Source organism: Bacillus rossius, unplaced genomic scaffold, assembly GCF_032445375.1.
Source record: "Bacillus rossius redtenbacheri isolate Brsri unplaced genomic scaffold, Brsri_v3 Brsri_v3_scf463, whole genome shotgun sequence".
In the NCBI taxonomy this organism is placed as follows: Eukaryota; Metazoa; Arthropoda; class Insecta; order Phasmatodea; family Bacillidae; genus Bacillus; species Bacillus rossius.
In genome coordinates, this window is record NW_026962660.1 from 23,763 (window position 1) to 33,407 (window position 9,645).

General features: G+C 49.0%; 17 non-coding genes across 17 annotated transcripts; 9 read left to right on the forward strand and 8 right to left on the reverse strand.

The window, feature by feature from the left end:
- Positions 1-355: 355 nt before the first annotated feature.
- Positions 356-475, forward strand: LOC134544659 (U5 spliceosomal RNA). Its single transcript, XR_010077957.1, has one exon. It is a non-coding gene; the product is annotated as a U5 spliceosomal RNA (small nuclear RNA).
- Positions 476-774: 299 nt separating this feature from the next.
- LOC134544636 (U1 spliceosomal RNA) lies at positions 775-937 on the reverse strand. Its single transcript, XR_010077934.1, has one exon. It is a non-coding gene; the product is annotated as a U1 spliceosomal RNA (small nuclear RNA).
- Positions 938-1,480: 543 nt separating this feature from the next.
- Positions 1,481-1,600, forward strand: LOC134544661 (U5 spliceosomal RNA). Its single transcript, XR_010077958.1, has one exon. It is a non-coding gene; the product is annotated as a U5 spliceosomal RNA (small nuclear RNA).
- A 299-nt stretch (positions 1,601-1,899) lies between these two features.
- LOC134544637 (U1 spliceosomal RNA) lies at positions 1,900-2,062 on the reverse strand. Its single transcript, XR_010077935.1, has one exon. It is a non-coding gene; the product is annotated as a U1 spliceosomal RNA (small nuclear RNA).
- A 543-nt stretch (positions 2,063-2,605) lies between these two features.
- On the forward strand, positions 2,606-2,725 carry LOC134544662 (U5 spliceosomal RNA). The gene has a single exon (XR_010077959.1). It is a non-coding gene; the product is annotated as a U5 spliceosomal RNA (small nuclear RNA).
- A 302-nt stretch (positions 2,726-3,027) lies between these two features.
- Positions 3,028-3,190, reverse strand: LOC134544638 (U1 spliceosomal RNA). Its single transcript, XR_010077936.1, has one exon. It is a non-coding gene; the product is annotated as a U1 spliceosomal RNA (small nuclear RNA).
- Positions 3,191-3,734: 544 nt separating this feature from the next.
- Positions 3,735-3,854, forward strand: LOC134544663 (U5 spliceosomal RNA). Its single transcript, XR_010077960.1, has one exon. It is a non-coding gene; the product is annotated as a U5 spliceosomal RNA (small nuclear RNA).
- Positions 3,855-4,155: 301 nt separating this feature from the next.
- Positions 4,156-4,319, reverse strand: LOC134544641 (U1 spliceosomal RNA). Its single transcript, XR_010077939.1, has one exon. It is a non-coding gene; the product is annotated as a U1 spliceosomal RNA (small nuclear RNA).
- A 545-nt stretch (positions 4,320-4,864) lies between these two features.
- LOC134544664 (U5 spliceosomal RNA) lies at positions 4,865-4,984 on the forward strand. The gene has a single exon (XR_010077961.1). It is a non-coding gene; the product is annotated as a U5 spliceosomal RNA (small nuclear RNA).
- Positions 4,985-5,283: 299 nt separating this feature from the next.
- On the reverse strand, positions 5,284-5,447 carry LOC134544622 (U1 spliceosomal RNA). Its single transcript, XR_010077920.1, has one exon. It is a non-coding gene; the product is annotated as a U1 spliceosomal RNA (small nuclear RNA).
- Positions 5,448-5,993: 546 nt separating this feature from the next.
- On the forward strand, positions 5,994-6,110 carry LOC134544669 (U5 spliceosomal RNA). The gene has a single exon (XR_010077966.1). It is a non-coding gene; the product is annotated as a U5 spliceosomal RNA (small nuclear RNA).
- Positions 6,111-6,417: 307 nt separating this feature from the next.
- LOC134544640 (U1 spliceosomal RNA) lies at positions 6,418-6,581 on the reverse strand. The gene has a single exon (XR_010077938.1). It is a non-coding gene; the product is annotated as a U1 spliceosomal RNA (small nuclear RNA).
- A 546-nt stretch (positions 6,582-7,127) lies between these two features.
- Positions 7,128-7,247, forward strand: LOC134544665 (U5 spliceosomal RNA). The gene has a single exon (XR_010077962.1). It is a non-coding gene; the product is annotated as a U5 spliceosomal RNA (small nuclear RNA).
- A 304-nt stretch (positions 7,248-7,551) lies between these two features.
- LOC134544642 (U1 spliceosomal RNA) lies at positions 7,552-7,715 on the reverse strand. Its single transcript, XR_010077940.1, has one exon. It is a non-coding gene; the product is annotated as a U1 spliceosomal RNA (small nuclear RNA).
- A 544-nt stretch (positions 7,716-8,259) lies between these two features.
- Positions 8,260-8,379, forward strand: LOC134544666 (U5 spliceosomal RNA). The gene has a single exon (XR_010077963.1). It is a non-coding gene; the product is annotated as a U5 spliceosomal RNA (small nuclear RNA).
- A 302-nt stretch (positions 8,380-8,681) lies between these two features.
- Positions 8,682-8,845, reverse strand: LOC134544643 (U1 spliceosomal RNA). The gene has a single exon (XR_010077941.1). It is a non-coding gene; the product is annotated as a U1 spliceosomal RNA (small nuclear RNA).
- A 543-nt stretch (positions 8,846-9,388) lies between these two features.
- LOC134544668 (U5 spliceosomal RNA) lies at positions 9,389-9,508 on the forward strand. The gene has a single exon (XR_010077965.1). It is a non-coding gene; the product is annotated as a U5 spliceosomal RNA (small nuclear RNA).
- The last annotated feature ends 137 nt before the right edge of the window (positions 9,509-9,645 follow it).

Sequence of the window (9,645 nt, forward strand, 5' to 3'; positions counted from 1 at the left end):
TTCTACTCGCACCTCGTTTCCTTTGTTTCTGTACCCACGGCGACGGTCGACCGCCGCGTGCATTTGGTTACCCCGTTTGCCGCGTGGCGGCACTTGGTTACACCGTTTGCCGCGTGGCGGCACTCGGGTCGTCGCGTCCGCCTCGGCAAAAAGGCGGGCACCACGGCACAGTCGAGAGGGGAACTTTTTTCCATTAGCAACATACCTAGGGTTTCACGAAATATCGAGTGCCGTGTCCCACGAGGCGATTTTCGGACGATTCGCGGCTTCAGGCTGCACGACCGTACGCTATTTTCACCATTAGTGGTGGTCCGCACATTTTTCCTATATAGTCCGGATTTTCAAAGTTTCAACCGTGCTCTGGTTTCCCTTCAAACGCATAAATCTTTCGCCTTTTACTAAAGATTTCCGTGGAGGGGAACATTTGATGAGTCTTTAAACAATTTTTTGTTGTGCCCAGTGTTTACACACTGGGCCGGTTACCGTTAAACCACTGGGCCCGGGGGTGAGGCGGGGAGGGGGAAATCTGAAAAATCGAATTGGACAAGTATCGTTCATGGGAATTTTTTTTTTCTTTTTTCAACTATTACCATGCACAATTACGTACCTTCCTTCCGCACTTTCAAGACGGTGGGGTTGTTCGCCAAGGCACCGTAAACTTGAGACCTACGAATGCATTACATACCATACACAGATGAAAAAAAAAAAAAAAATTACACTTCACTGTACATAATTCTTAACACTACTTCACAACTACTAAGTTGAAATTTTTTCACCGGGACAGCGCGAACGCAGTCCCGACTACCAAAAATTACGCGCCCGAGTTACCCACATTTGGGGTAATCGCAGAGGTCAGCTCAACCGAAGTGCAAGGGAAGAGCCTCACCCTGGGGGAACCCCCTGCTTGATCAGGGTAGCCCCTACGCCAGGTAAGTATGCTGCGCAGTGTTTCGCTTTTCTATTTCACTTGGAGCTCGGACCACCTCATCAACGTGTTTTGAGGTTATGTACTTCTACCTCCGAAACAGCTCTTTCCCCAGACATAACACTCCCGTGCCAGTTCATCACACTACATGACAGTACACACCAACAATGCAAATACAATTTCTTCCTACAACTGCCCGTTTCTACTCGCACCTCGTTTCCTTTGTTTCTGTACCCACGGCGACGGTCGACCGCCGCGTGCATTTGGTTACCCCGTTTGCCGCGTGGCGGCACTTGGTTACACCGTTTGCCGCGTGGCGGCACTCGGGTCGTCGCGTCCGCCTCGGCAAAAAGGCGGGCACCACGGCACAGTCGAGAGGGGAACTTTTTTCCATTAGCAACATACCTAGGGTTTCACGAAATATCGAGTGCCGTGTCCCACGAGGCGATTTTCGGACGATTCGCGGCTTCAGGCTGCACGACCGTACGCTATTTTCACCATTAGTGGTGGTCCGCACATTTTTCCTATATAGTCCGGATTTTCAAAGTTTCAACCGTGCTCTGGTTTCCCTTCAAACGCATAAATCTTTCGCCTTTTACTAAAGATTTCCGTGGAGGGGAACATTTGATGAGTCTTTAAACAATTTTTTGTTGTGCCCAGTGTTTACACACTGGGCCGGTTACCGTTAAACCACTGGGCCCGGGGGTGAGGCGGGGAGGGGGAAATCTGAAAAATCGAATTGGACAAGTATCGTTCATGGGAATTTTTTTTTTCTTTTTTCAACTATTACCATGCACAATTACGTACCTTCCTTCCGCACTTTCAAGACGGTGGGGTTGTTCGCCAAGGCACCGTAAACTTGAGACCTACGAATGCATTACATACCATACACAGATGAAAAAAAAAAAAAAAATTACACTTCACTGTACATAATTCTTAACACTACTTCACAACTACTAAGTTGAAATTTTTTCACCGGGACAGCGCGAACGCAGTCCCGACTACCAAAAATTACGCGCCCGAGTTACCCACATTTGGGGTAATCGCAGAGGTCAGCTCAACCGAAGTGCAAGGGAAGAGCCTCACCCTGGGGGAACCCCCTGCTTGATCAGGGTAGCCCCTACGCCAGGTAAGTATGCTGCGCAGTGTTTCGCTTTTCTATTTCACTTGGAGCTCGGACCACCTCATCAACGTGTTTTGAGGTTATGTACTTCTACCTCCGAAACAGCTCTTTCCCCAGACATAACACTCCCGTGCCAGTTCATCACACTACATGACAGTACACACCAACAATGCAAATACAATTTCTTCCTACAACTGCCCGTTTCTACTCGCACCTCGTTTCCTTTGTTTCTGTACCCACGGCGACGGTCGACCGCCGCGTGCATTTGGTTACCCCGTTTGCCGCGTGGCGGCACTTGGTTACACCGTTTGCCGCGTGGCGGCACTCGGGTCGTCGCGTCCGCCTCGGCAAAAAGGCGGGCACCACGGCACAGTCGAGAGGGGAACTTTTTTCCATTAGCAACATACCTAGGGTTTCACGAAATATCGAGTGCCGTGTCCCACGAGGCGATTTTCGGACGATTCGCGGCTTCAGGCTGCACGACCGTACGCTATTTTCACCATTAGTGGTGGTCCGCACATTTTTCCTATATAGTCCGGATTTTCAAAGTTTCAACCGTGCTCTGGTTTCCCTTCAAACGCATAAATCTTTCGCCTTTTACTAAAGATTTCCGTGGAGGGGAACATTTGATGAGTCTTTAAACAATTTTTTGTTGTGCCCAGTGTTTACACACTGGGCCGGTTACCGTTAAACCACTGGGCCCGGGGGTGAGGCGGGGAGGGGGAAATCTGAAAAATCGAATTGGACAAGTATCGTTCATGGGAATTTTTTTTTTCTTTTTTCAACTATTACCATGCACAATTACGTACCTTCCTTCCGCACTTTCAAGACGGTGGGGTTGTTCGCCCAAGGCACCGTAAACTTGAGACCTACGAATGCATTACATACCATACACAGATGAAAAAAAAAAAAAAAAATTACACTTCACTGTACATAATTCTTAACAACTACTTCACAACTACTAAGTTGAAATTTTTTCACCGGGACAGCGCGAACGCAGTCCCGACTACCAAAAATTACGCGCCCGAGTTACCCACATTTGGGGTAATCGCAGAGGTCAGCTCAACCGAAGTGCAAGGGAAGAGCCTCACCCTGGGGGAACCCCCTGCTTGATCAGGGTAGCCCCTACGCCAGGTAAGTATGCTGCGCAGTGTTTCGCTTTTCTATTTCACTTGGAGCTCGGACCACCTCATCAACGTGTTTTGAGGTTATGTACTTCTACCTCCGAAACAGCTCTTTCCCCAGACATAACACTCCCGTGCCAGTTCATCACACTACATGACAGTACACACCAACAATGCAAATACAATTTCTTCCTACAACTGCCCGTTTCTACTCGCACCTCGTTTCCTTTGTTTCTGTACCCACGGCGACGGTCGACCGCCGCGTGCATTTGGTTACCCCGTTTGCCGCGTGGCGGCACTTGGTTACACCGTTTGCCGCGTGGCGGCACTCGGGTCGTCGCGTCCCGCCTCGGCAAAAAGGCGGGCACCACGGCACAGTCGAGAGGGGAACTTTTTTCCATTAGCAACATACCTAGGGTTTCACGAAATATCGAGTGCCGTGTCCCACGAGGCGATTTTCGGACGATTCGCGGCTTCAGGCTGCACGACCGTACGCTATTTTCACCATTAGTGGTGGTCCGCACATTTTTCCTATATAGTCCGGATTTTCAAAGTTTCAACCGTGCTCTGGTTTCCCTTCAAACGCATAAATCTTTCGCCTTTTACTAAAGATTTCCGTGGAGGGGAACATTTGATGAGTCTTTAAACAATTTTTTGTTGTGCCCAGTGTTTACACACTGGGCCGGTTACCGTTAAACCACTGGGCCCCGGGGGTGAGGCGGGGAGGGGGAAATCTGAAAAATCGAATTGGACAAGTATCGTTCATGGGAATTTTTTTTTTTCTTTTTTCAACTATTACCATGCACAATTACGTACCTTCCTTCCGCACTTTCAAGACGGTGGGGTTGTTCGCCAAGGCACCGTAAACTTGAGACCTACGAATGCATTACATACCATACACAGATGAAAAAAAAAAAAAAATTACACTTCACTGTACATAATTCTTAACACTACTTCACAACTACTAAGTTGAAATTTTTTTCACCGGGACAGCGCGAACGCAGTCCCGACTACCAAAAATTACGCGCCCCGAGTTACCCACATTTGGGGTAATCGCAGAGGTCAGCTCAACCGAAGTGCAAGGGAAGAGCCTCACCCTGGGGGAACCCCCTGCTTGATCAGGGTAGCCCCTACGCCAGGTAAGTATGCTGCGCAGTGTTTCGCTTTTCTATTTCACTTGGAGCTCGGACCACCTCATCAACGTGTTTTGAGGTTATGTACTTCTACCTCCGAAACAGCTCTTTCCCCAGACATAACACTCCCGTGCCAGTTCATCACACTACATGACAGTACACACCAACAATGCAAATACAATTTCTTCCTACAACTGCCCGTTTCTACTCGCACCTCGTTTCCTTTGTTTCTGTACCCACGGCGACGGTCGACCGCCGCGTGCATTTGGTTACCCCGTTTGCCGCGTGGCGGCACTTGGTTACAACCGTTTGCCGCGTGGCGGCACTCGGGTCGTCGCGTCCGCCTCGGCAAAAAGGCGGGCACCACGGCACAGTCGAGAGGGGAACTTTTTTCCATTAGCAACATACCTAGGGTTTCACGAAATATCGAGTGCCGTGTCCCACGAGGCGATTTTCGGACGATTCGCGGCTTCAGGCTGCACGACCGTACGCTATTTTCACCATTAGTGGTGGTCCGCACATTTTTCCTATATAGTCCGGATTTTCAAAGTTTCAAACCGTGCTCTGGTTTCCCTTCAAACGCATAAATCTTTCGCCTTTTACTAAAGATTTCCGTGGAGGGGAACATTTGATGAGTCTTTAAACAATTTTTTGTTGTGCCCAGTGTTTACACACTGGGCCGGTTACCGTTAAACCACTGGGCCCGGGGGTGAGGCGGGGAGGGGGAAATCTGAAAAATCGAATTGGACAAGTATCGTTCATGGGAATTTTTTTTTCTTTTTTCAACTATTACCATGCACAATTACGTAACCTTCCTTCCGCACTTTCAAGACGGTGGGGTTGTTCGCCAAGGCACCGTAAACTTGAGACCTACGAATGCATTACATACCATACACAGATGAAAAAAAAAAAAAAAATTACACTTCACTGTACATAATTCTTAACACTACTTCACAACTACTAAGTTGAAATTTTTTCACCGGGACAGCGCGAACGCAGTCCCCGACTACCAAAAATTACGCGCCCGAGTTACCCACATTTGGGGTAATCGCAGAGGTCAGCTCAACCGAAGTGCAAGGGAAGAGCCTCACCCTGGGGGAACCCCCTGCTTGATCAGGGTAGCCCCTACGCCAGGTAAGTATGCTGCGCAGTGTTTCGCTTTTCTATTTCACTTGGAGCTCGGACCACCTCATCAACGTGTTTTGAGGTTATGTACTTCTACCTCCGAAACAGCTCTTTCCCCAGACATAACACTCCCGTGCCAGTTCATCACACTACATGACAGTACACACCAACAATGCAAATACAATTTCTTCCTACAACTGCCCGTTTCTACTCGCACCCTCGTTTCCTTTGTTTCTGTACCCACGGCGACGGTCGACCGCCGCGTGCATTTGGTTACCCCGTTGCCGCGTGGCGGCACTTGGTTACACCGTTTGCCGCGTGGCGGCACTCGGGTCGTCGCGTCCGCCTCGGCAAAAAGGCGGGCACCACGGCACAGTCGAGAGGGGAACTTTTTTCCATTAGCAACATACCTAGGGTTTTCACGAAAATATCGAGTGCCGTGTCCCACGAGGCGATTTTCGGACGATTCGCGGCTTCAGGCTGCACGACCGTACGCTATTTTCACCATTAGTGGTGGTCCGCACATTTTTCCCTATATAGTCCGGATTTTCAAAGTTTCAACCGTGCTCTGGTTTCCCTTCAAACGCATAAATCTTTCGCCTTTTACTAAAGATTTCCGTGGAGGGGAACATTTGATGAGTCTTTAAACAATTTTTTGTTGTGGCCCAGTGTTTACCACACTGGGCCGGTTACCGTTAAACCACTGGGCCCGGGGGTGAGGCGGGGAGGGGGAAATCTGAAAAATCGAATTGGACAAGTAATCGTTCATGGGAATTTTTTTTTTCTTTTTTCAACTATTACCATGCACAATTACGTACCTTCCTTCCGCACTTTCAAGACGGTGGGGTTGTTCGCCCAAGGCACCGTAAACTTGAGACCTACGAATGCATTACATACCATACACAGATGAAAAAAAAAAAAAAAATTACACTTCACTGTACATAATTCTTAACACCTACTTCACAACTACTAAGTTGAAATTTTTTCACCGGGACAGCGCGAACGCAGTCCCGACTACCAAAAATTACGCGCCCGAGTTACCCACATTTGGGGTAATCGCAGAGGTCAGCTCAACCGAAGTGCAAGGGAAGAGCCTCACCCTGGGGGAACCCCCTGCTTGATCAGGGTAGCCCCCTACGCCAGGTAAGTATGCTGCGCAGTGGTTTCGCTTTTCTATTTCACTTGGAGCTCGGACCACCTCATCAACGTGTTTTGAGGTTATGTACTTCTACCCTCCGAAACAGCTCTTTCCCCAGACATAACACTCCCGTGCCAGTTCAATCACACTACATGACAGTACACACCAACAATGCAAATACAATTTCTTCCTACAACTGCCCGTTTCTACTCGCACCTCGTTTCCTTTGTTTCTGTACCCACGGCGACGGTCGACCGCCGCGTGCATTTGGTTACCCCGTTTGCCGCGTGGCGGCACTTGGTTACACCGTTTGCCGCGTGGCGGCACTCGGGTCGTCGCGTCCGCCTCGGCAAAAAGGCGGGCACCACGGCACAGTCGAGAGGGGAACTTTTTTCCATTAGCAACATACCTAGGGTTTCACGAAATATCGAGTGCCGTGTCCCACGAGGCGATTTTCGGACGATTCGCGGCTTCAGGCTGCACGACCGTACGCTATTTTCACCATTAGTGGTGGTCCGCACATTTTTCCTATATAGTCCGGATTTTCAAAGTTTCAACCGTGCTCTGGTTTCCCTTCAAACGCATAAATCTTTCGCCTTTTACTAAAGATTTCCGTGGAGGGGAACATTTGATGAGTCTTTAAACAATTTTTTGTTGTGCCCAGTGTTTACACACTGGGCCGGTTACCGTTAAAACCACTGGGCCCGGGGGGTGAGGCGGGGAGGGGGAAATCTGAAAAATCGAATTGGACAAGTATCGTTCATGGGAATTTTTTTTTTCTTTTTTTCAACTATTACCATGCACAATTACGTACCTTCCTTCCGCACTTTCAAGACGGTGGGGTTGTTCGCCCAGAGGCACCGTAAACTTGAGACCTACGAATGCATTACATACCATACACAGATGAAAAAAAAAAAAAAAATTACACTTCACTGTACATAATTCTTAACACTACTTCACAACTACTAAGTTGAAATTTTTTCACCGGGACAGCGCGAACGCAGTCCCGACTACCAAAAAATTACGCGCCCGAGTTACCCACATTTGGGGTAATCGCAGAGGTCAGCTCAACCGAAGTGCAAGGGAAGAGCCTCACCCTGGGGGAACCCCCTGCTTGATCAGGGTAGCCCCTACGCCAGGTAAGTATGCTGCGCAGTGTTTCGCTTTTCTATTTCACTTGGAGCTCGGACCACCTCATCAACGTGTTTTGAGGTTATGTACTTCTACCTCCGAAACAGCTCTTTCCCCAGACATAACACTCCCGTGCCAGTTCATCACACTACATGACAGTACACACCAACAATGCAAATACAATTTCTTCCTACAACTGCCCGTTTCTACTCGCACCCTCGTTTCCTTTGTTTCTGTACCCACGGCGACGGTCGACCGCCGCGTGCATTTGGTTACCCCGTTTGCCGCGTGGCGGCACTTGGTTACACCGTTTGCCGCGTGGCGGCACTCGGGTCGTCGCGTCCGCCTCGGCAAAAAGGCGGGCACCACGGCACAGTCGAGAGGGGAACTTTTTTCCATTAGCAACATACCTAGGGTTTCACGAAATATCGAGTGCCGTGTCCCACGAGGCGATTTTCGGACGATTCGCGGCTTCAGGCTGCACGACCGTACGCTATTTTCACCATTAGTGGTGGTCCGCACATTTTTCCTATATAGTCCGGATTTTCAAAGTTTCAACCGTGCTCTGGTTTCCCTTCAAACGCATAAATCTTTCGCCTTTTACTAAAGATTTCCGTGGAGGGGAACATTTGATGAGTCTTTAAACAATTTTTTGTTGTGCCCAGTGTTTACACACTGGGCCGGTTACCGTTAAACCACTGGGCCCGGGGGGTGAGGCGGGGAGGGGGAAATCTGAAAAATCGAATTGGACAAGTATCGTTCATGGGAATTTTTTTTTTCTTTTTTCAACTATTACCATGCACAATTACGTACCTTCCTTCCGCACTTTCAAGACGGTGGGGTTGTTCCGCCAAGGCACCGTAAACTTGAGACCTACGAATGCATTACATACCATACACAGATGAAAAAAAAAAAAAAAATTACACTTCACTGTACATAATTCTTAACACTACTTCACAACTACTAAGTTGAAATTTTTTCACCGGGGACAGCGCGAACGCAGTCCCGACTACCAAAAATTACGCGCCCCGAGTTACCCACATTTGGGGTAATCGCAGAGGTCAGCTCAACCGAAGTGCAAGGGAAGAGCCTCACCCTGGGGGAACCCCCTGCTTGATCAGGGTAGCCCCTACGCCAGGTAAGTATGCTGCGCAGTGTTTCGCTTTTCTATTTCACTTGGAGCTCGGACCACCTCATCAACGTGTTTTGAGGTTATGTACTTCTACCTCCGAAACAGCTCTTTCCCCAGACATAACACTCCCGTGCCAGTTCATCACACTACATGACAGTACACACCAACAATGCAAATACAATTTCTTCCTACAACTGCCCGTTTCTACTCGCACCTCGTTTCCTTTGTTTCTGTACCCACGGCGACGGTCGACCGCCGCGTGCATTTGGTTACCCCGTTTGCCGCGTGGCGGCACTTGGTTACACCGTTTGCCGCGTGGCGGCACTCGGGTCGTCGCGTCCGCCTCGGCAAAAAGGCGGGCACCACGGCACAGTCGAGAGGGGAACTTTTTTCCATTAGCAACATACCTAGGGTTTCACGAAATATCGAGTGCCGTGTCCCACGAGGCGATTTTCGGACGATTCGCGGCTTCAGGCTGCACGACCGTACGCTATTTTCACCATTAGTGGTGGTCCGCACATTTTTCCTATATAGTCCGGATTTTCAAAGTTTCAACCGTGCTCTGGTTTCCCTTCAAACGCATAAATCTTTCGCCTTTTACTAAAGATTTCCGTGGAGGGGAACATTTGATGAGTCTTTAAACAATTTTTTGTTGTGCCCAGTGTTTACACACTGGGCCGGTTACCGTTAAACCACTGGGCCCGGGGGTGAGGCGGGGGAGGGGGAAATCTGAAAAATCGAATTGGACAAGTATCGTTCATGGGAATTTTTTTTTTCTTTTTTCAACTATTACCATGCACAATTACGTACCTTC